Source organism: Megalopta genalis, chromosome 6 (genome assembly GCF_051020955.1).
Source record: "Megalopta genalis isolate 19385.01 chromosome 6, iyMegGena1_principal, whole genome shotgun sequence".
Lineage (NCBI taxonomy): Eukaryota > Metazoa > Arthropoda > Insecta > Hymenoptera > Halictidae > Megalopta > Megalopta genalis.
Genome location: NC_135018.1, coordinates 23,622,406 through 23,643,178, shown reverse-complemented (window position 1 = coordinate 23,643,178; position 20,773 = coordinate 23,622,406). Strand labels below are relative to the sequence as shown.

General features: G+C 37.9%; 1 long non-coding RNA gene across 1 annotated transcript; it reads left to right on the top strand.

Moving 5' to 3' along the window:
- The first annotated feature begins 86 nt into the window (after positions 1-86).
- Positions 87-19,321, top strand: LOC143259644 (uncharacterized). Its single transcript, XR_013033662.1, has 2 exons — positions 87-326; positions 18,097-19,321. It is a non-coding gene; the product is annotated as an uncharacterized LOC143259644 (long non-coding RNA).
- Positions 19,322-20,773: the final 1,452 nt, after the last annotated feature.

Below are 20,773 nucleotides of genomic sequence, written 5' to 3'. Positions count from 1 at the left end.
CCTCGTGGTCGACTTTCCCCCACCCTGGCTGATCCTGACTCCCCTAACGCGACACACATTTCACACATCCGCACTGGAACGGGACTCGTGAGCGAGCACTGATGGTCATTCGATTCCGTGCGCCTTTGACTATCGGTGGATTTAAATCGGCGCACACTCTCGCCTTAGTTTGTCATTATCGGTGAAGAATTGTAACCAGGAGATACTGGTCCTAATCGGAAGATACTAAAGATTTCTAGCTAGAATTTCGAGAACTATTTCAAATGCTGTTCAAAATGGTAGACGCACGGTGCTGAACGTTGACAAGCAGATTTTTGCACTTACTGGTAACTACGAGTTTCAACTGTTTCTGCACAATTTTTAAACAACTGTACACGTTTCGAGTAAGTACAGTATAGCGTCAGTTATCCAAACCAGCGTTTTACCATCGCTATCTGCACCAGACAGTCTTTGATGGTGTAAAGAAAAATTAAAAACTACTTTCAAAAATAAGTTTCGTTGACATTAAATGCATTGCGAGTGTATACATGCATATATTTTGAGTAATATACAGTCGTGGACAAAGACATATATGTGGACACCTTTTAACCAAGTAGCTGTTGCAATCTCTTCGAAAAGTGATTATACTGTATACGTTTGATTTTCATGATATTTTGTTTAAATACAACGCAATTTCAGAAAAGTTATTCCGTCCTAAAAGGTGTACACATATGAGCCGTTTATTTTGAAAGTGGCATAAGTCACTTTGTTTTTAAGTCGATATATTTAAGGGTTTGCGTTTTAACACGTTTAAAAATATGGATGCTAACTTTCGAGAAGATTTACTTGTATTTGTTATCTCAGGATACTGATATTTTTCTCAGTATAAATAATTTCGTATAAACATTAAAAAAAGTGACTTATGCCATTTTCAAAATAAACGGCTCATATATCTGTTCACAACTGTATATCACATTTCAAGTGACAGAAGTAGCATTCTTGTAATTAATAAATCGTGTTAAGTGTAATTCCTATTACTGTAAATTGCGTAAGTATAATATATCTGTGTTTCATTATTCAAAGTGTTCGATTATCCGAACAATTCGCAACGAACATCTCGATCCCGATTAGTTCGTATAATTGACGCTCTACTGTAATCGATAGAACTAATTGTGTTTAAATGAGATAACAGTTTGTGACATATTTTATTTCCTGGTTTATGAACAAGATCTGTTACGGACAAGGATATTTGGAAATATCCGTTCATTGTATTTGTCACGTCAATTATTATTGAGAAATGGTTACCTAACACAGTGCGAGAAACGTTCAATTCAAATAGCTATTTCAAAGTACTGAACAATGCATGGTAGAAATGTATGTATATTTCGTAAACATGTAAAAGCAAATGTATAAAATAGCAAATAAATAAAATTATGTTAACAGAGTTTAGGAAATAATTTTGTACTGTGCATGAAGATGATTGAAGAACAAATTATTGAGAATGTAGAACAATTTTTCATAACATTAAATATTCTCAAAATTTGATTCTCTTCTGTTGTTACATCTAATTAGGATCATAATGAATGCATCATGAAATTCTTCATTTTAAAAAAGGAATATTGTTTGTTTACATGATTGCAAAGAGTTACGTACATTATGAATGAAACTCTTTATTAAATATGCAGTTCCCTGCACAATATTAATTCTCGCGGTATAATCTGGCAAAGTATTTCAGAACTCTCGAATAGAAGGAATTCAACACATTCTTCCCAAATTTTCCAATTACTCTTCCGCTTGATTCGGAACGAGCATACTTTCAATCATAAAATGACTATTACTCAATGAATCGTTCGATTCCTCTCGTCATTTCACCCTCATCCAACAATTCGTTTCAATCAATTCATCCCTCTCGTACTATAACGACATTTATCAAACATCGAATACGTATTATTTTCAATATTTACGCCCAAAATACGTCTCCGAATAAATTTCGATAGAGATGCACGATACAGTTGATCGAGGAAGGAATTGAATGAACATCGCAACTCATGCGTCTAATGCCTGTATGGGCGTGCGAAATGTGACGGACCATGTGTTAGGCCAATCACAAAGTTCCATCTAATATCAGAAAAGAAACTATGTTTATTAGAAACTACACTTGTAATTATATTACTCCATAATTTTGCTTTACCTGTTATCTACATCCAATGCTACCCTTGTAACCTTTTCGAGGAAGAATTTTAATATACGTTTTTTTTTTATAGATCTTAGTTTTATGTCTCGGTTTGCAATGTTTTGGAAACAAGTATGCACGTTCTTACGATAATGTTATTCTCCTTTTATAAAAATTGCTGTTCTATACAGTACATTGTATCGGGTGATGCTGTACGAGACTTTCATTAAATTAAGTCGATAACTTTTAGTTTATTGTGGAGTACACGTCAGAATTAATAGAATGTAAATATGGATATGTAATGTCGAGTAATGAAATAATCAATATTGTGATAACAAAATTCAGAGCCGATTAAAGAGGTACGTGCATATCGTTGGAATCTGTATTATAGTACAATGTTTGTATGCTTGTTATATGAATAGGTATAAACATATGATGTATTTATTAAAAATAAACAAAGTCAATTTTGACGCCGATAAAGTGGTAATGGAAGATGTTATATAAGCCTAACACAGGGTCTGAGTCATATGGACCCGAAACACCATAAAAGGGTTAAATAAAGTTAGAGAAAATTAACAGTTTTGAACATGTGTTCATTCGCGCTCAAATTTAAATAACTCTGCATCTCCATCAATGATTAATTCGATATTTTCAAAATGAGACTCATTATAATCGATGAGTCTTTCTCAACTACGTTAATTAGCACTTAATAATTTTCCTAATAGAATCAAGTAGTGTTTATTTCTTGTAGACCTTAGTTTACTTCAATTTCTAAAATGTGTCAACAGAAGAGTCTATTTCAATGTATCAGTAGTGAATATCATTCATATTTAGTAACTTGTGTATGCAATATTAATTAATAATTAATTATATTATTATAATTATATTATTATATATATATATATATATATATATATATATATATATATATACAATAAAGAATATAAACTATAATACAACTCAATACAATTATATTTCAGATCTTTCAATTTGAAATGTTGCTCGTTCGACGGTCCGATCTCGACTCCTCGATTGTCCGTTGGTAACACTTTTCCGTGGCAACCGCTATCTTCTATTACTTTTTTAAGGAGTTGTTCACAACAGAGCAGTTTCACATTGCAGCGACTTGATTTGGACAAGTCGCCGTAACAATAGCTTTTGTTTTAACAATAATATATGCAACTAACAACATATTCAAATGCCACATCAATCACAAATGGTTGACATTAATCTTCGATTACTTTATAAATTCATTTTTTTTTGTGATCTGTTCAAATAAACTGGATGTTATTAGGCTTTTTAGAATGCAAGATTAATCGGTTAATATATGACGAAACTCTGTTAGTATTCTACCATTGTAAGACGGGAAGGCAAATGGTTTAGAACGTCTCAAACGTTCCCAAGGCGTCGCTATTTCCAAGCAGAGGCAGCAAGCACGTGACGTCATTCAGCCCTCATCCGCCCTCTCCTTGACCAACCACCACGAAATCCCTAACTATGTCGTAGACAGAGAGTGACATCACGTCTACAGACTTTTCTCGTTCTACGAGTGCCCTTCTAAAGCCGTGAGTCGCCTTTGCTTTGCTGCTTTGCTCCGCGAATCCGTGCCACGTGGGGCCGTTAACCAAGAGCGTAAAGTTTCGAGAATGGAGAAAAAAGGAGGAGCACGCGCTCTTAACGAGATTGTTACACCCTGCTACGTTCCTCCTTTGATTTATTAACTTATACCTCGTTCGTTCTGCCCGAATAAAAATCGGTTTCAACGTATTGGCTATCAAGCGTTACAAAATTAATGGCAGGCATCTCGAATCCTAGCATCTCGTCCCTCATCTCGCATACTTCCCTCTTCGTTATACTATTCCTGGTTAAAAAGCACACGATCGATTAAAAAACTACACTCTCATGAATCTGAACGTGATGCTTTTTAACCACTTTATTGTGACGTACGTGGAACAGAATAAAAACAATTATTCTTGTAAAAAGAAGAACATGCATAATTTTATAAACAACATAGGGTGCAGAAATAAATTGTAGGAATAAATAGACAGGAATAAATAACAGAATGCAGGATAAATTGTTTACCTACCACACCCACATTTAAGAAACACATATACGTATATGCGTTTCTAGCAAGTTGCAAGAGTTCCAGACAATCCGTTCTAAGTATCGCAATGATCAGTCCGGAGGTAGTCAATCATGTTTATTAAAAGTCCAGCCTAGGACTGTTCGGTCTCCAAAATGGCAACTTTTACATTATTGTGAAGTAACTTGTAATATTCGGCAACATATTCACCGGCTGTTTCACCCTATGTTTCTTCCATGCGCGTGTAATAGGGCCTTGGTAAAGTAGTTAAACGAAGCCTCACGCTGAAGTGCCGAATACGGAGAGTCACTGCTCAACTTCAATTATCCCTCAGCTTGTAAATGAAAATGGACAATTTGGGAAGAGGAGATACGATTATTCGAGCCTCGCGGCTCGTTTTTATAGTCGCCGATTGTCAATAGCTATAAAAATGAGTCGATTGTCAACAACTATAAAAACGAGCCGCGAGGCCCGAATAATCTTATCGCCTCTTCCCAAATTGTTCATTTTTGTTTACAAGCTGAGGAAGAATTTACTGTACATATATCACGCCTCCGCTCGTTATACAGTAAATTCTCCATAGAAGGCCCGGAGCTCGGAATTGAAAACGGTAATCGCCAGACACTCAGACGCGATTCTTCGAGCCTCGCGGCACGTTTTTTATAGAAACTCGGAGCAGATGACAGAAAAGGGCAGCGGCCAGCATGCCGGTGTACATTAATATGAATACGTAGTAATGCTAGAATAAAAACGATGACTTAACTTTTTTATTTCCAATTTTTTTGCCACTATTCGAAGGCAATACGGAGGGCACATGTCACGATTCGAAGGCAATTCGGAGGCCACATACGACGATTCGACAGAGATTGGTCACGTACCTTGTAGCTCCGCGGTTTTTCTTACCTGACTCACCGCGAAACAGACCATTTAATGCTGTTTTCCGGGAATTCACGCCGCGTGCCGCATCACACGCTTGACCGGCTCCGCCGAACCTTAGCATCGACGTAGCAATAAATTACAGAGGCGTGGGACTAGCACAGGTAAATTCACAGCAACCCGAATTTTAGCATTTCCGGGAGGCACTACTGTATCTATTATCTTACTATGTGGCACCGTGCTCGAGTCAAATGATGGATCATGGAAGGGAAAGGTATCCCATACGCGAGAATTTACATGCTGGTTCTTGAAACCATGTAAATTTAACCGTGTACTGCTGTAGGTGTTGTCCGATTTCGTGGCATTGTTACGCGGAATCAATATAATTGTAAACTCGATCGTCGAGTTCACTGAGAATTTCCTAAGCGTAGTGGACTTAGACCGATCCTCGAAACCCCCTGGGGCAATGTGGATTAAGGAAAGATCCTGGTCGCGAATGTAAACGCGGAAGGGTTGTGGAAGTTCCCTATTGTTTGCTCGCTTCAGTTCTACACTCTGAGAGTAGTCGCGCTAAGTTTGGCCCAATCCCGCAGGTAATTAGAAGTCCAGATACGCCTGTTTGACCCCACCAACGATCCAATTTGTTGTTACTTAAGCAAGTTCATAACTTACCAGTTCCCGCGATAGCTTGATTCGTCAAAGACCTTGTCCTTCATATCCACCTTTCGCTGAGGTCTATTAACCCTTTACGGGTCAGAACGGGCCCGATATTAACATCCATTGCTTGCATCGACGTTGTTTCATTCAACGGTTTCATAAATTTAGTTACAAATGCAACTGTCGAGAGAAAATCGAAAGCCGCATTGGCCGGTTCAGGCACAGTTAGTAATTTACTTGGACGGTGAGTAGCTATTTGCTACTAAACGGTTTAATAGATAGAGAAGTATCCGGATCAATTGATTCATCGAAATGGATCTACTTGATCAAATTGTTTTAATAATCGACTCGACTAAATAATTTTCTAAATTACTCGCTATTCTACTAACTTACTGGTCGTGCCTGAACAAGCCTTAACATTCCATAATCCAAATTTTTGATGAGTGTGGAAGAATTTATGCATCTTGAAACCAGGAAATATCAACCTTAATATATACATTGACAACAAATTAACCTATTTAAAGAGACTGAATCTTCTCTGATATGTGAAATAAAAGTTGAAAATCATAATGCGTAATATTCTTGATTACGAAGAAAAAAACAACAGAAAAAGATATTTTTGCAGTATTGTGGCTGAAAGTGAAATTAGGTTAAAAAAACATGATTAGTTTTAAGATTGGGTAAACGTTTGTTCTCCTTTGGTGCATTAAAAGTTGAAGCTAATGGAGAACAGCTCACAGAGGTGGCAAAAGCTTAAGAAAGAATAGAAGACTGGTTAGGCTGATATTACGTCTGAAATCTCGAAGAGTTGTAAAGTTTTCACTATTCGTCTCAGAACATGTATTGAAGTAAAAGAACGTCGTATTGAACATGTGTTGAAGCGATAAGCACGTTTATTAAATCACGCTGAAGATAAATTTCATAATGATTAAACAATGTTAGATAGCCAGGTTACTGTACGATCATGTTCCTACATGTGGATGAATGCATAATAATGTTGATCCAACACAGGAATATGTTCATCTCGTGTCATTCGCGTCGAGAATATCACGTTATTTCTTAAATCCACATATTCCCACACGTATTTTTCATATTACTCTCAAAACTTGAATAAATAGAGAAATATGAGCATTGAAATGCACATTTAATTAAATTAAATCTGCTGGGTTCTACCAAACCCATTTACGAGTTATGCGGAGATAGAATTGCTACTTCACTTACTCATTTAAATATTTTGCACGAGTGCAAGTTATTTGTCATCATGCGCAAGGATAATTAATTTGCATTACATATAAAAATCTATGGAATCTTTGACTGAAAATTTCCGACGTTCTCATTCAATCTGCATACATTATAGTTTTATAAAGTCACATGTCACATGTCTAATTACATCGTGATTTCGAAATATCTTCGAAACGAAATAAGTAATAGATCTGTCGTCGTTAGCGGGACTATACTTAGACAAAACTAGATAATTCACAGGTGCAAATGAAACCACACACACACACACACACACACACACACACACACACACACACACACACACACACATCGATCATGCGATGCTCTACGCTCGATTGAGCACCGCGCCAGCCTTTGCAGTCTTTCCTATCGCGATATGCCGTATATTGGTCGTAAAGTGTCCGCGCGTATGGTTAATTTACGTTAATATACCGAAATCCAGTTGCGATTGAAAGGCGGACTGCACCACGGTGATCGATTTCTATCGGATCGAAATCCTGATGCGACGCGTTAAAGCAGCCCCGATAACGGAACGGGAACATCTGCGCTCCAATGAACGCGCGCCCCTCAATTCTATGAAAAATTACGATTTAAACTTTGTATCGCGTGAGAATCATCGCGATGCGATGACAGTTTAATCAAAGGCTCCATCGAAGCGTATTACTTTATAGTGCTTTTAACTGACTCAAAGCCAAACGAAGAACAGTTTCATCATGGCTGCATGACGTTTAATTGTAAAACCGAATTAGTGCTTTTACGTGCGTTTCGTATTACTATCTGACCGTCAAACGAAAACTTCGGTCCCTCAAAAAGTATCTACCGCGGATCAATAAAAATGGAAATAATCAGCATAATAGGACACGAGGCCAGGAATTTCGGTCCGTAATGCAACATTTAGCTTATACGCAATCATACGGAACAAAAAGCTTCATTTATTCTTCAAATATACTCTGGAGAGGGAGGGTGGAAAAAGTGTACGCGATGCGGAGCGCATTAAACGTGGAGAATCCGCGGAAAATTAATTGTGAATGACAAACTTCTGCTCTTTGCGCTCCAATGAAAACTGCGAAGCATCACTCGAAGTTATTATGCAATTCGAAACAATTTCCACATTACTCTGTATTTATAACGAATTGCTAAAAATTCAGGTCAGTTGCATCGGTACATGCACACATGCATAATGCATAATATACGCTGGTGGATGAAAGTATTCGCTCAGTGTGCGATTCTACGTACACACAGTTACTATAGCTACTGAAAGTATTGCCTGCAGCAGTCCCTTTTACGGCTTTTTGTCTTTCATTTCTGACAAAAGCGAATAGGCGCAATAGAAAACGGCACGGATGTTGGACGAACTGTCGAATATCACTGCACTGTTCTTGACTTATTAAAATCCTTAAGAGATAAAAGTATTTTCCATTTAAATCCTGTTCCTTACGATTCACTGACCAGGGAACCCCGGTAATAGATACGCGCCGATTTTAACGAAACATTTTGCACAAACGCTTAACAGGTCTGCCCAAGAATTTATATCGTTCGCAACCGCTTGTTACTTTAAGGGAGAAAACCACAGTTTTATCCAAACTGGCCCTTGTGCAAGGTTTCATCGAAATCAGCGTGTATCAGTTACCGGGGTTCCTTTGTTAGCAAATTTGTATTTTGCCTAAAGGTCCGATATCTACTAATAAATTCGCAAAAGTATACGCAAAAGTCCGCAAAGACGCAAGTGTCCGAATTCTGATTAACGGGGCGTAGTTCACACTTGTTCTCGCGACACTAATTCTTCAGAAGTGGCACGTAGAGTGGTTGCAGTGCAAAGACACGCTCCTCGAGAGAAACAGAGAGAGAAAGAGAGAGAGAGAGAGAGAGAGAGAGAGAGAGAGAGGAAGAGAGAGATAGAAAGCTACACAGACTTTCAGACGGGTCTTATATATTTTGTGGAGAAAAGGTGAGATATGCCTTGACACACTTTAGCGTAACCATTTCTGCAGCGAGAATACCGCGGCGGAAGCCCCCTTAGGGAACTCCCTGCAAGATGTAGGGAGTCCAAGTTTGCCAACGTTACTTGCTACTTCCGGTAAGGAAGAACGCGCCTAGATTATGGAGCAACGCGCGGGAGTCCCGGCAAACCGTCGGGGCAGGGGTACATTGAGAAACGTATTTGTAAACATACATCCTACCCATGAGGCTCGAGCAACCCGTGTCGCAGTAAATCCCGGTACATTAATATTAATGCGTCTTCGGCATGTACGGCACCCGCGCCCGCACCCTATCCTCGGCTAGTTCCCCACGTCGCAGAAAGCATGAGAGTTCAACAGAGTTTACAGCGCACCAAGTGCACACACCGCCTTCTACGGCTCTTCACAATATCTGCGTTCTCGCATCCAGTCGGAGTGCTCTTTGCCCCATCTCCGACAACCACCATGCCACCCCCGTGCTACCTCGCTAACCGGAAAATTAGGTCATTATTTGCCAATAACTTTGCCGACTTTCCGCACTCTGGTTTCGCCGGCAATCGGTATCGAGGAATATTCTACTCGCGCTAAGTATCTATTTAGGCCAGTGTTTCTTAACGTGAGGCGTACGCATGTCAATGTTTTATTTTTTGTTTATTTTAAGCGCAATTATGATTATTTTTAGGCGCATTAAAATTACTGCCGCGAATGAATCTTAACACGTTCCGTGCCACGTGTACCATCGATGGTACACGCTTGCATGTTTACTTAGTGAACTGAACAAATTGTTTACAAGAAATTTAGAACCGAAGAATCAATTTCCACCGCAAGAATGGGCGTTGATAAGTTTTTGTTACGCTGTTATGTGTACGAGAATTAATAATTGCACGTAATACATCAAGTTTTAGTAAAATATCAAAGTGTGAAGATTCGAGTAAAAAAAGCTCGGCACGGAACGTGTTAACCGAGAAGAAGATGGCAACTGTTGTCGATCCAACGTGACGAGACAGTAGAGGTAAACTAGTGTATTGCGCTATTCAACTGTCAATTTCAACTGGTTTTGTAAGAAAATTATTGTTAACCTTGGTATTGCCATATTTAGATAAATGTGATTTCAATGCCGTAAACAACTTGTCAGTGGGAAAAAGACACAGTCTGAACATCACAAAATGTGGAGATTTCAGATTGAAATTGACTACAAGTAGTACCCCGAACGAAGACTGTTTGCAGCACACTTCAAGTTCAATTTGTTGTTATAGTGGTGTAAAATATTAAAGTGAATCAAAATAAAAACAATTTTACGAATGTGTCCCTTGTAAACTTGGTTTACTATTATACGGGAAGGGACGTCAAAATCATCGAGGCGCTGTGTTTGATAGTGTATGATCCAAAAAAAGGTTGGGAAACACTGGTCTAAGGGCTGATAAAATTGACTAGCGAAGTTGGCGTTGTTAAGCTGCGTACAATGTCCGCATAATGAAACGAATTCTTTAAGACATTGACTGCCGAGCCACCAACTTGAAAAGTCCCATAAGACCGAAATGATCTAATTTATGAGTTCAATATTGCTGAGTTCAGATCATGCAGTGTCATTGCTCCTTCTAATCTTTTGGATCCTATCAATCCTAATGAAATTGGGTATATGACGTAATAAATATTGGATGATAAAAGCGATTGTGCCATCCACATATGACTTATGAAAGTGTCAACGAGTTATAGAATATGCATGGTGGTATTAATTGGAAAATTGTTCTCCTTTATTGTGGTGGGAAGAACAAACAAATTCCATGCACAGAAAAATAACTATTCCATATTAGAATAACTGATCTTACTACAGTAAATTTTCCCTAATTTTCCTTTAGTTTGTAAACAAAAATGGACAACTTGGGAAGATGAGATACGATTATTCGAGCCTCGCGGCTCATTTTTACAGTTGCCGATTGTCAACAATTATAAATACGACGTGCAAGGATCGAATAATCGTATCTTCTCTTCCCAAATTGTCCATTTTTGTTTACAAGCTGAAGGAAAATTAGGGAGAATTTAGTGCACTCGGTCATACATGGAACATCAATATGTTCAAACTAAATCAAAATCCTTTCTCTTTTACTGCAGATTTTATGCATTTTCGACAAAGATGAATACATCAAATACAAAACTGGACTATAAATTAGACATTACTCTTAGACATTAAAAGAATTTAAGACTCGTTATATTTTATATAACTTATTAACCTTTTGCACTATAATATCGTGTTAGACTTCGAACATCATTTACTACACATTTGGATGTTACGTATTTCTTTAAAAACAAAATAAAATTCTACTCTTCAATTATTAATATTTACACAGTTAAAGTAAAGGTTGGCATCGCAGAAATGTTATCGACGTACCTGAAAAATAAATCGGAATGCAAGGGGTTAAAACGATGAAAATAAACTTTGACTATTTACCGCGGATCAAATTACATATTTACAGGACTATACAGAAGCAAAAACACGTTTCTCCGTATCACCCGTTTTAATTCTTCGACCTCAAATAAATCTGTCGCCGTTCCCTTAATACCAGTGTTTAAAATTTATGCAACAAATTTGCATACCGTTCGCAGAGCTCTTCGCTTTAAAATGCTTAAAGTGTCAAACTCGGTGCAAATTGCATTATCACAACAGTCAATATGTCGTGCATCTAATGGCTTGCTCGATCGCTTGTTTGCATGCGTCTTGTTCGTCTCTCACGCATTCGTTTCGAGCGTCAAGAAACACTTTTGTGTTTGCATGCACGCGCACACTTCGTTACTTCCGTGGAAAACAGCTTCGCAAATCTGTCACATAAAATAACCATATTTTTCGACACATAAACCTGCGATATTTCTTTGTCGGTCTTGCTGGAGTGGCGCTCGGTGTCGCGTCGCGGCGCTCGATGGGACATGGACTTCCGTGGCGTCGCGTCGCAACTCCGACGTGGGATTCCCCTGGCTCCGGAAAATAATGATCGCGTCCGATGGCGCGTACGAAAGGTGGTGTGCCGCCGCGATGCTTCAGATTTTTATGTCCTGCCTTTTTCTTGCAATCCCTTGCGGATCCTGTTTTCAGTGGATTCGTTCCGGCTATACGGTGATGTAAGAACATCACGATGATAATAATAGAAACTGATCACGCAGAAAAAGGAAGAGGAGACCGTGCTTTATTACGTTTTACGAGGAAGGTATCGCGCGCGAAGAAACTTCCCTTTCAAACAGCAATGGAGCTAATTTGTCATAACCTATTGAGAAATTAAGATCGCGCTTATATTTCCTTGCGCTTCCTGCCGCGTTTTACTTGACAAATACAAGAATATAGTCTTAGACAAATACAGGAATATGGGATATAGTTATTGCGTTAGACAGTGAGCAAAGCTCGTGTTGTTTTGACACAATGATTGCTAAATATTGACGCGGAAATATCCCACGGAATCGAAATGATTTGAGTAATGAAACGGAAACTGAGAAATGAAAATTTTCTTTATTCCAATAAATCGCTATAGAAATTAATTTGTGAACCGGCGATGAATTTGCGATATGTGATCGGAAGAATAGGAAGAGAATCAAACAATATATTACACACGACTACATTCGATTTCTACAATGTGTTTGTATTGATCTAACCATTTTTCTATTTATGTTTTTAGAAGTTTTCGCTTTTGGATGCATTTAAATGTCTCAACTCGTAAATGGTTGTCTAGCTAAACAACCTAAATTGTAGACAAATAATTTACCAGTTGATTGCTTCCAAATTTTGCACACATTATTTTCTCACCGTGTATCATAATGTAAACGGCTAAGACCAAAATCATCCTAAAAAGATATTTGATCCCTGCAGTTAAGGACCATCCTAATGTACATTGACGAAATTAATGGTTCTTAATCTCAATGGTTGGAAGTTTCATAGACCGTAATAATTAGCGTCATAGCCCTTATGTTATCAGTACGTAATAATAAATAATAATAGTAATAATAATAAATAATAATAATAAATAATAATAATAAATAATAATAAATAATAATAAATAATAATAATAAATAATAATAAATAATAATAAATAATAATAATAAATAAATAAACCGGACAAAATGGAGAAAGAAGATCCTCGTCGAACTGTATCGATGCTTTCATAAAAGCCGTTTCATGTTTCCCTTTGAATCTGCGCTATACATCTGGCCGTTAAGAGTACCACTGAACGTACCAACAACGTTTCACACGTAACACATTTTACCAAACGCTATCTTTGTTTCCCTAAGCTTTGCTCCGGTTCGCGCCGAATCCGGCAGCGAGCTCAAACGTTAATTTGTCGCGGCACTGCGTCCGATGTGTCAATGTCTGGCGTATTATGCACCAGTTGCTGGCCACGGGGTTCAGGGATAAGGGCGGAGAACGACGGCTCGGAAGAGAGTGTGCGATTTGCGGAGTCCCTAACTAATCCAAACATTCCTCGGGACGATACAGGTTGCAGATGGTGGTTCAGCTCGCGATTCTGGTAACACCTTGTTGCAGGAGACTTCAGCCGACTCTTCTGAAGCTAGAATCCAGTTCCCGCGCTGCGATCTGCCCACGTTACGAGCCATCTTGAAAAAAGAACCGAGCCCAACGTCGAACATCATACCACACATATGCTTGTGCAATTACCGGCGTATCTCGACTGAGCTTGCAACCGCGTTCCACGATTTGGATTCGGTTAGGCATCGTAATAACGTGATATCCTTGCGCGGGTAGTCTGTCGGCACAATGTTTCCTCTGTTCTCTGCGAAGCATGTTGCTCGGTTCCCAGGGAATGTTGGATCTTGACTTGAGTATCGACCGACAGCCTGTATCACGGGAATTTTCGCAACCGGCCGACTTTCGACGTAGACGGTTATCAAGGCACAGAGAACGCTAAAGCGCCTTTGCTGTGTCGCGTGTTGATTTATCTATTTCGCAGATTAAACAAGATGAAGCCTGGGTCCGCAAATCTTTGAGCTGTCTCCTTAAAGACGGCAGCAAACTGCAGTAGACAGTGTCTTGTTAACACAGCGTCGCAGTTGGAGGTTCAATGAAACAAATTCTATTAGCCTCTTGCTTTTTGAAGAGCGAAGTTTCATGGGTCTTGGAACATGGTTTTCGTAGGCGTATCGAAGTGGCCACTTGACAGTTGACGCTCTTACGAGATGAAGGCTAATGCGAGTATGCATGGCCGAAGGATTGTTTGCTTTGCGAGTGTATTAGCTGTGGTCGTGAACGAAGCGGAATCTGTTCCACCACCGAGACCCATAGGATAGGCAGGTATGTAACTTGCAAACGAGCCGACGCAGAGTGGGTTAAATTAGTCAAAGCGCGGACGAAAATCAAGTCAACTTCGATCAAAATCAATTGCAGTATGCATTCCAAAATGCCTATACTAAATTAAGATGTAGAAATAATTTGCAGTAAACACGCGGGGATATACTAACTGCCTAACCGTTTAAACCTGCCTTTTATACTACCAAAATTGGTCTGGAAATGGCGATGGGAATGTGCGTACGTGGTTTCTTGGAAACGTTGTATAACACGTTGCACTAGTTCGGAAGGGTACCTGTTTCGCTTAATGAACGGTACTTTGTACTCTTTGTACAGGGTGTCGCAAAATTACATGTCACCATCATCGTAGCGGGATTCCACATCTCTGGATCGGTGGAGATCTGTTAAAACAACTTTTCGCAAAATTATCGTTGATCTTGAAAATAACACACATAATTGTTGTATCGAATAGTACTCGTCAGGAGGAACAATAGTTTCAAAGAAACTCAAGGGGATTACTTGATTCTAATATCAATGAGGTATTCAAGAAAGAAAGTGTGAAATTAGAATAGTGCGAGAAAAAAATTAGTGCGCGGAAAAATATTAATCCGATAGTTTGACTTATTCAGTGAACTGTTCGATAGTTCATAGTCCCTTCGACATAGTCTTGTAGTTTCTGTGGTACCTTTCCGGAACTTCAGACAGAAAAATGTGGGGAAAGTTATAGACATGGTCCAACTCTTGTTTAACCAGTTTACTTCATCAAAAAAGAATGCCCAATATTTTTGGCTAACATTGCCAAGTTTTTCTCATACAATATTATTGTCGATGAAATTCTTGATTTATTAGGATGTTAGCAAAGTGTATTACCCATAAATAATTTTAATGCTCGCGGATTCTAAGCATTGAAGTTCCAATCTTCATTACTTCATTTAATATCACATGTAAGTAGAATTTGTTTCCGAGATATTGCGATATTCCATATTATTTACTGTTATAATACTTACCAATTAAAAATATTGCTTTATAAAAGACTGATGGCTAAACCGTGGATACCCGATCGTAAATTTCATGAAAGCATGCACGAAGTATCTTGAAATACGAGTACCAACGTTCAGCTTGTTGTCGAAGCTAGACGGAATTACAGAATTTTTTCTATAATTTCCACCGGTCTACATGTGGATTACCCCTGACAGTCGAACGACTGAGCCAATTTCGTTTAAATTTGGTACGTGAGTTTCCGCGAAGCCACTCATAAGGTTTCCTGAAAATTTTATCAAAGGCCGAAGTGGCGAAGGCGGCTTGAGTACCGTGGAACGAGGAAGCGGAAAAAGTTAATCGATTAAATATAAATTCAGGGGGGCAATCATAGTATCGCACTCCAAGCGCAGGTAAAGAGAGATTTTCAATTTTAGCGCGAAAGACCGTCAAGAGTAATACGAAAATTTAATGGAATATACTTTCGCGGAGATATTGAGAATTGAATTGTATTAAGAAACGTATTGTGAATGATTATTAACGTTTGTCCACCAGCGTAACGTAAGTGGACGAACTAATTGCGCTTTCAACTCGGACGCGGCTCCTGAAACAAACGCAAATTAAATGATCATGTATCGGATTAATTCTACGATAATAGAACCGAGCACGACACTAACAAATTGTATCTCTGTGATATATTTCGATTAGCCAATGGTAGAAGTGCATTGCTACCACGGAAATTTGATCAACCTCTAGTGGAATGTTTGTACATGCAATTATTATGTAATCGGAGCACGTTTTAATTTGCAAATTTAGTTCACAGTACAATCGAATATGACCGCTGCTGTGTTCCAATATTTCCCTGTAATCAGTATTGGGGACACAATCGAATATTCCAAATCGAATGAATTTCAAAAACTTTCACACCCCTTTGAATCCTGTGGCCAACAATGATAGATGTAAAATGAAAGTATGGAGAGCAGATATTAATACAGCACTCAAAATCAATTTTGCTCGAATGAATGACAGATAAACCTGGTTTCCTTTAAATAATAACCACTTTATAATGAAAACGCGACATTTTAATAATTAGTAGAAGCCAAGATATAAAAAGACTTTTAAAATCAGAATATTTTAGTCCTCTTTCAATCAGAGATATGTCTGATGGATAAAAGATGGAGATTAACGAGTAAAATTTTATATATATTCAATCGTTTTTTCATATAAAATTGTATTCGACACTACCAAATAAATATTTAATCGAATAAAAATTGATCCAGATAAAAATTGATGCCAATAAAATTTTATTCGAGTGAGAATTTATTCATGCAGAAATTCATACGGAAAATAATTGATTTGAATAAAAATGATAAAATATAAAGAGTTTTCTCATAGTTTATCCATTTATTTCTTACTTTTGCGAATTATTCGGATAAAGAATTTTTCGAATTATTCGAATAAGTAGACAGAATAAATTATGACGTAATTTATTCGTTCGGATAATTATCTTAGATAAACACTTGACAATCCGATTAATGCCCAACTCTGCTTTCATTATAGGCAAAATGTATCGTTGTACCAATCCCTATTGACAAATTCCCAGACGTTACTGTACATTATCCCCCGATTCCCTTTTGCAAGAAGCTTGCACCGTTAATGGAAAAAAACTTTAAGCAGCTGATTACGCAGCAGGTATGCCAAGATTGGAAACGCGGTTACACTTTTGTAGGCTAAAGCACGAAAACGAAACGGTTTTCTGCTTTCCCTTTGCCAACTGTCTCCGATGCTCGGGTTTCGAAAGATTCCGGTGGACGCATTATCGGAAGTTCACTTTGTAGCAGTGCTGTTTGAGTCAAAGGGACGCGACGATCAAAGTAGGGCCGACGTATCCGTAATTGCGATCGAAAACGCATGCGCCCTGCAAACGAAGATTTGGCCTTTGGAATGAATTTATTGCGAGTCGCGTTGCCTGTTAAATAAATGCGATTTTATTAAAAAAATTTGATTTGGTGTGTGCATACGCAATGGCCGTCGTTATATAGAGGCGACCACTTCGTTCCTTACTTCCATCGATGGAATTTTTCTTCTAACATTGTATAGAGAGTTGTTATTATACTGCGGATTTTATGCGTCTATAACAGAATAAAATACAGAACAGTGGAAACATTTGATGAATTTAAAAATACATTATTGCATTAATTTCAGCGAAATAAAATAATTAAAGAATGAAAGAAATGTCTATCCAGCTTTTGCATCCTGTAATTAATTACAGGCAATTTTTATTTTGCATAAAGATACGCAGTCTAGTTATTGCAAACTGCAGTAGATCAATATTTCACTGAGAAAAATCGGATGAAGTTCTGAAGACGCAGCTTGATCCAGTTTGAATCGTTTGGAAGTTTTGCTACAGTTTTGCTTACAGATCTTTTATCCGAATTGATTACGATATTGCAAAGTTGTGAATGTGAGACTAAAGAGTAATTTTATTAACATTGATGTTTGGACGCATTTATTCATATAATATTGTGTCACGCTTGTAAAAACAGCTACAACTATTAAAAACTGCCAGAACTTTGTTCATTAGTAGTAGACCACCTCAGGATAATATCATTTAGGGAATTAAATAAAAAACATGTTATCAAACATGTAGTTTTAGTGTTCATTCAGTGAACAGGCTATCCTATGCAAATTTTGCAGAAGGATTAAACACATTTCTCCACAGAAAGTAAACTTTGAAAATCAGGTGTTCCAACATACTTTAACAGCATTATCTGATTCTTGTCACTCATAATCAGTCGGAGATCTTACTAATTTTCTGTATTTTTCTTACCGAATTTTCTGTATTTTACATATCAACGGCATTCAGCATCAACGTCAGCGGCATCAATTTCCGCATTGACATAACAGCCATGCATATTGGTGGTTCACGCGTGTACGAATACACGGAAGAATCTCGGTGGTAAAAGGTCAGGACGGCGAGCAAACGCGGGAAATTATGCGCCGGTCCAGAAGTCCAGGGAACAATGCTCGGTAACGTGAGCGGTATTTCGGTGCTGAAGAACGAGCCACGGGCCAGAAACTACCGGCACTGACGTTGACCCGCACGCTGCGGACGAAAGCTGCCCGTTCTCTGAGAGCATGCAAGTACGCCGACGATTTTGCTCCCGATTAACTGTGGGAGACCCAGCTGGAACCGGAGGAATATCTTCCCTCACGTTGAGCTTCTGCATACTGATCAATAGCCGTCGATAATCTGCCGATGCTTATGAAAATTCTCAGCTTTATCAAATATTTTGCGAAATTATTATATTATTGTGATAATTGTAGAATAATGTCGAAATTCATGTTTTTTTTATATGCACGCTTCCTTGCATTTTACTTCTAATATATACCATAAATGCAAGAAAGCTTGCAGTCTAATCGTCGATGATGGACACTGGAATATATTGCACGAACAATTTTATATTTATCATAAAGATTACACTTTCTATATTGTATAATTATTAACCCCTATGCTACTGTGGGCGCCTATAGGCGCTTAGAAATTTTGCATTTGTGACACTGAGAGCACCTCTAGTGGCTCGACAGGTTTCCTGACACGAAGGGCGCCTATAGGTGCCCTGATAATTTTATCGATATTTATTCCGATAGATCTTATCTCACTTAGACGAGAAAAAGAAGTTTCACATTAATATTAAATTTGTAATATTTATAGCAATTCGGTTCAAAGAAATAAATAATATTGTTTCAATGCAGCGAAATTCAGTTTTTTTTGATTATTGAAATATATTATCACAAAAGTGCATCCGTATGGTACGGCCGGTGCATCTCAAAATCTGCCGTAGTCAACGGGTTAATATATTAAAATTTTATAATGTATAATTATTACTATATTAAATTTTTGTATGGTATAATTATTACTATATTACATTCTTACATTGTGTATAATCATTATTATATTACGATCATTTGGGTTGTTTGTTATTATGCAACAGCATAGATTTGTTTAATATTGTGTGAATTCCTCATTACAAGAATCGGTAAAAAATTATGAAATGAAAATTAAGAGGTAATAAAAAATGTCAAACTATCGTGTTCTTGTTATATACGTAGGTATCTACGGTAGTCAACGAAAAATGCAGGCAACACAATTTCGTCGTTGATGGTGTATAACATCATTTATAACGAAGAAAACTGTTGTTTAGTTGTGCACAGTGCTGCACAGCATTTATTTACAAATAAATGGAACTCGCTCGGACACATATGTACGGGTGGTTTAGAATCATAGTGGCGTAAGTCACATTTTCCTCATTGTGATTAGTAAGCAGCGTTATTCTTTACTAACGTGTGTATTGTTTACTGACGAAATTGATTGATAAGATAATTGTCTTTTTAACATTTTTGGCGTTTCAAGATATAAGTCAAAATTTTCGAAAATGTGACTGACGCCAGTATGATTCGAAGCCACACATATGTATCCATTATTTTCACCGACACTTCGCGCGTCGACAAGGTTTCGCCGTGAAAAAGTTTGAAACACGACGGTCAGCTTTAACGTGGACAGATCGATGCGTAAACGTGGCGACGAACAAGCGAAGAGGGTAAAAGGTAAACTAGAGCCGCGAAATGAGTGGCATACACCTTGAAAAGGTGTCTGGAGGGCGAAGAATCTCGAGACACCCCGTGAATCGTATCTCGCCTCAATGTACGACGTTCACATCCGTACTCGCGTTTGCACCCACACGTGCCATTTCTATCGAGTCTGATCTGTAGCTTTAGACGGCTTTTCAACTTGTTTTTCGACCGTCCGCTGTCGGTGGACGTGTGAAACGTGGTGGACAACATTCATTCAATTGTCAAATCCGAAACCGTGTTTTATTCAGAATCATGTTACTGAAACTACGACAACTCTTCTGTTGTTGAAGCTTATTTACAATTATCAACACGTTTCTTTCTTGACACAGGAACGTTCTAATTTTGCTATTATTTAAGACGTAAAATTTTGTCTGCGGGGCAATTCGTTTACTTGTAATTAAACTCCGAATCTTTACGCGAAATAAAAAGTTTCTGCAACGCTTGCAAGAAATAGAAATGAAGTAGAAACTGAAGATGTGCTCCTGTAAATCTTTGTCGTGAAATCGTAGGTTCACGATAGTAACGGCGTTTCTTTTGGTTTAATATGACATGATATTTTCGATTACATTAATGTGAAAATTGAGAACATTCTTCATGAAAATTTAAAATGATGAACGTACACGGTTCAAGTTTTAACATCAGAAATTCATTAAAATTAGTAATGAAACAGCGGCATTAAACCAGTTTTCCGAAATTAGATATGATTTCGTCAAATTTTACGCTTTGCTACAATATTTAATTAAAACTGATTAAACAATGCACGGTGGTTTCATTTTCCATTGTCTGTTCATTGAATTCGGCGAGCGAGTAACATTTTCCGTACAAATTTCAATTAAAATGCGTGCTCCATATACTGGAAAATACGTAGCACGCGTGTGTACGTGGAAAGTGATATTATACGCACGGAC